The 5567-nt window shown below is 38.2% G+C and overlaps 1 non-coding gene across 1 annotated transcript; it reads right to left on the reverse strand.

Moving 5' to 3' along the window:
* Positions 1-1451: 1451 nt before the first annotated feature.
* Positions 1452-1558, reverse strand: LOC133858980 (small nucleolar RNA R71). The gene has a single exon (XR_009898650.1). It is a non-coding gene; the product is annotated as a small nucleolar RNA R71 (small nucleolar RNA).
* Positions 1559-5567: the final 4009 nt, after the last annotated feature.

A 5567-nucleotide genomic window follows, 5' to 3' on the forward strand; every position in this document is an offset into this window, starting at 1 on the left:
AAACACCAAAACTAACCAAGAAATCAGAAAATAAAAAAGGTAAAGATTTAACAAATGCAAATTAAGGGGTCCAAATATACAATATTTGGCACTCATCATTCGGGGTGAACAAATAAGCTAGAAGTGTGAGGAGCTCGGGCTTTAGAAACCCGTTAAAAGACATGAGACTGCAACGAGATGAGTGAAAGAAAGATGAATTTTTAAGACTTGCATTAAGACTATCACTGCATCATTACTTTATAGATATACATATATTCAACTCATGACTGAAACATGAATTGCATATACATATAGATAAAGCTATTGCATTGTGCTTTTCCTTTCTAAATAAATTTATAAGCATCATATTATTGGAGACGGTTGACTCACACAAAAAAAGTATGAGATTGTGGAAGTATCCACAGTCACATACTCATTGGTGTAAGTTCTAAAGGTAAAGGATTGGACTATGCTATCGTTAAAGATTTAGAGCTAGTGATAATGTAGTTGATTATATTTCTTTGTAATCATTAATATTTGTATTCTTTTTGTATGTAACAAGTTTAGAAATGTTTGTATTTAGTAGGTTTTTCTTATATGCTTTTTATGTAATGCTTATGTGTCATTGATTTTTTTTTTTTTTATGATCTATACAGAAATACTAAAATAAAAGGGATTTAAGTTTTTGGCGTCGTTGCCGGGGATTGTGTTAAATTATTTTTTTTTTCTTTGAAAAAAAAATCCCTTTTATTTAGTATTTCTGTTTAGATCATTAAAAAAAAAAAAAAAAAAAAAAAAAAAAAAAAAAAAGGAAAGAAAAGAAAAGAAAAAGAAAAAGAAAAAAAGAATCGTTTGTTTCTGTGTTCCTTTTCTGCAAAATTCAATTCTAATATTGAGGCTCGAGCATAGATCTTACAGACAGCAGTATTGAAGCGTCCACTGCTACAATAACTTTTGCCTATGCAAGGTCGTCGATCTCAGAATTCAGAACTCATTCCATTCAATCCAGAGATTGAACGCACTATTCGACAACAAAAAGAGACCTCAGAAGCAGAAATTCTATTCGAAGTTGAGGAAAAGATAAGTACGTGTAGAAAATCCACCTGAGCAGAAGCCAATGAAGAGTTCTTTCATACCACAGAATCTAAATTAGCCCTCTTGCATTGCTTTCCAGCCGAATGTGCAAAGCAATTTCAATTTGTCTCCTCACCTTCTCGATCAGCATGGTTTCACACTACAGAGGCACACCTACGAAAGATCCTTATTTTCATATTCGAGACTTCTTTGATCTTTGCAAGACACAAAACATCCATGGCTTAAACGCGGAAGGAATCAGGTTAATTCTTTTTCCGTTTTCCTTGAAAGATAATGCTAAGTTATGCTTGAATTCTTTGGCTGCAAGATCTATCCACAATTGGGAGGAGTTGGCCACAAAGTTCTTGAAAAAGTTCTTCCCAGCCCAAAGGACTAGGCAATTGAGGAGGGAGATTCAAACCTTCCAACAAAAAGATGGAGACCTATTCTTTGAGGCGTGGGAGCACTTCAAGGAGCTACTTCTAAAATGCCCACATCACAATCTATCTCAAGACGATCAGGTACAAGCTTTCTATGAAGGTTTAAATGATTCTAACAAAAGTCTTGTAGATTCAACTTGTGGAGGTGTACTAATGGAAAAGAATAGCGAGGAGGCAATAGAACTATTTGAGACTTTAAGCGAAAACTCCCAACAATTCTCATCCCGAGGAAAGTAATGAGTAAAAGGAAAGGGTGTCTATGAAGTGAACATAAATGGAGAAGTTCAAAATCAAATGGCTACCATGGAAAGAAAGTTGGATATGCTAGTCAAAGCCATGACTACACACAACATCTTGCCCATTCAACAGATTGCACAAATTGAGGTATGTGACATATGTTCCCAGTTTGACCACACCACTAAGACTTGCCTCATGTCTTCATCTGCAGATCAGGAGCAAGCAAATTATGTGGGCCAGAATAATTACCCTCCAAAGAACAATCCGTATCCAACACTTACAATGCAGGGTGGCGAAACCACCCCAATTTTTCATGGAGTAACAATCAGAATGTGCAGAATCCACAAGGGCAGCAAAGGAATTTCCAGCAAGGAAATAACTATCAAGCTCCACCACAAGTGGTCCAACCAAATCTAGAGCCAAAGAAGAATGACCTCGAAAGTGCTCTACTCCAATTTATGATTGCACAACAACAGAGCAACACTCAGACTAGTCAAGCTATTCAAAAATTGGAGGCCACTACAAGTCAAGCTATCCAAAGATTGGAAACACAAGTGGGGCAGTTGGCCAAAGAGCTAAGCAGGAGAAAAATGGGCGAATTCCCAGCCCAAACAATACCCGATCCAAGGGGCCACGAGCAACTTAAGGCTATAACAACTCTCAGAAGTGGGAAGACCATTGACAACAAGGTGGGGATAGAACTTGATGAGACAATTCTGGCATCTCCAATTGAGGCCACAACATCAAAGGTAAGAGAAAAGGAGAAGGTGAATGCACCACCCTTCCCTCAAAGGTTAGTAAAGCCAAAGAAAGAAAAGCAACTTATGGACATTTTTGAAACTTTGAGAAAAGTTGAAATAAACATTCCTTTATTAGATGCAATTCAGCAAATCCCTTCTTATGCTAAATCTTTAAAGGATTGTTGCACTCATAAAAGGAAGTTTCAGGATCATGAAAAGGTTGCTTTAACAGAAGAGGTAAGTGCAGTATTATTGAGGAAGTTGCCACCAAAGCTGAAAGATCTAGGTAGTTTCACTATTCCTTACAAGATTGGTGACCAACTTTTTGATCGTGAATTGCTGGATTTGGGAGCAAGTATCAATCTGCTACCATACACTGTATATGAGACATTAGGTTTGGGGGAGCTCCAACCAACCTCAATCACCTTACAATTGGCAGACATAAGCATTAAAAGACCGAGAGGTATCTTGGAAGATGTCTTGGTAAAGGTAGATCAATTTATTTTACCTACTAATTTTATTGTGCTAGATATGGAAGAATCCTCTATGCCATTACATTTACCTATTATTTTGGGAAGACCCTTTATGAGAATTGCAGATACAAAAATTTGTGTAAAAAAGGGTACGGTGAGCATGAAAGTTAATGGGGAGAAAATTGAATTCAAGGTCTTTGATGCATTTAAATTACCTTTAGACAACCTTGATTGTTTTAATATCTGTGAAATTCAAAATGTTGTGGAGAAAGTTTTTCAGGTACATCATAGTGATCCAATGGAAGCCACTCTCACTCACAGTTTCACAAGGCAAGACATTAAGTCAAATTGTGAGAATGTTAATGATGATATCATTGAAGCCGTTCAATTCCTTGAAGCCTCTCCACCATATCCAAGTAAGTATGCACCTCCCTTCGAATCGCTTGTGCCAACTAACACTACTCTTGTTCCATCTACTGTTCAGGCACCAATCTTAGAGCTGAAACAACTTCCATCCCATTTGAAATATGCCTACTTGGGAGACAATCAGACATTACCAGTAATAATTGCTTCAGAATTAAGCTTGGGGGAAGAGGACAAGCTTTTGAGGGTTCTAAGAGATCATAAAACTGCACTAGGGTGGACTATTGCCGACATCAAAGGTATAAGTCCTTCCAAATGCATGCACAGAATTCTCCTTGAAGATGAAGCAAGGCCAACTAGGGACGCACAAAGAAGACTTAACCCTCACATGAAGCAAGTAGTCAGAGATGAAGTTCTCAAATTGCTAGATGTTGGCATTATCTATCCCATCTCAGACAGCAAATAGGTAAGTCCGGTTCAAGTGGTGCCGAAAAAGAGTGGAATTACAGTGGTGAAGAATGAAGAAAATAAGCCGGTACCTACAAGAATGACCACCGGATGGAGGGTATGTATTGACTATCGAAGGCTTGACAAGGAGACCCGAAAGGATCACTTTCCTCTACCTTTTATTGATCAGATGCTAGAAAGGTTAGCTAGTCACAGCTACTATTGTTTCTTGGATGGGTATAGTGGGTACAATCAGATTGCTATTGCTCCAGAGGATCAAGAAAAGACCACATTCACATGTCCTTTTGGCATGTTTGCGTACCGGAGGATGCCATTTGGATTATGCAATGCACCTGCTACATTTCAAAGATGCATGATGAACATCTTTTCAGACATGGTGGAAAAATTCATTGAGGTAGTTATAGATGATTTTAGTGTTTTTGGCTCTAACTTTGATGAATGCCTCCATCATCTACAGATTGTCCTCAAAAGGTGTGAAGACTGCAATCTTGTGCTTAATTGGGAAAAGTGTCATTTCATGGTACAATAAGGCATCGTGCTGGGTCATGGTATTTCTAGCAAAGGTATTGAGGTCGATAAGGCAAAGATTGGCATCATCTCCAAACTCCCTCCGCTTATGATAGTAAAGGGTATAAGAAGTTTTTTGGGGCATGCTGGATTTTATAGAAGATTCATCAAGGATTTCTCAAAGATTTCTAGACCCTTCTACGCACTGTTGGCCAAAGATGCAAAGTTTGTATGGACTGATGAGTGCATGGATGCTTTCAATTTATTGAAAAAACTACTCACATTTGCACCAATCATGATGGCACCAGATTGGAACCTACCGTTCGAACTTATGTGTGATGCTAGCGATTTTGCCTTGGGAGCTGTTTTAGGCCAGCGAGTTGATAAGGTACCTCATGCTATTTATTATGCTTCTAGAACCTTAAATGATGCTCAGTTAAATTATTCCACCACTGAAAAAGAGCTGTTAGCAGTCATCTTTGCACTGGAAAAGTTTAGATCATATCTGATTGGATCTAAAGTCATCATCTTCACTGATCATGCTGCTCTCAGATACTTGTTTTCAAAGAAGGATGCAAAACCTAGGTTGATTCGATGAGTCTTACTACTGCAAGAATTTGATCTAGAAATAAGGGATAAAAAAGGTAGTGAAAATGTGGTTGCAGATCATTTGCCTAGGTTGCTTCATGAAGAAGAAGGGAGTGAGCTCCCCTTAGGCGAACAATTTTCGGACAAGCAATTATTTGCCATCAATGTCCACCCTCCTTGGTATGCAGACATTGTGAACTACATCACTACAAAGGTTTTTCCCCCAAGTATGTCCAGTCAAGAAAGGACGAGATTAATATCTATATCTAGACAATACCATTGGGATGAACCTTATCTATTCAAATTCTGACCTGATCAAATTATCTGGAGATGTGTACACGAGGAAGAGCATACCGGCATTTTACAGCATTGCCATCAGCTTGCCTGTGGAGGACACTTCAGAGCAAAGAAGATAGCACTTAAGGTATTACAAGCAGGTTTCTTTTGGCCTACTATATTTAAAGATGCTTTTGGGTTTTGCAGTGCTTGTGACAGATGCCAAAGGACAAGGAACATCTCTTCTCGAAATCAAATGCCATTACAGAATATTCAAGAGGTCGAACTCTTTGACGTATGGGGTATTGATTTCATGAGCCATTTCCCTAACTCATTTGGATTTTTATATATTCTAGTGGGGGTTGATTATGTGTCCAAATGGGTCGAGGTTGTCCCCTCTAAAACTAATGATCATCGAGTTG

Source organism: Alnus glutinosa, chromosome 1 (assembly GCF_958979055.1).
Source record: "Alnus glutinosa chromosome 1, dhAlnGlut1.1, whole genome shotgun sequence".
Taxonomy (NCBI): domain Eukaryota; kingdom Viridiplantae; phylum Streptophyta; class Magnoliopsida; order Fagales; family Betulaceae; genus Alnus; species Alnus glutinosa.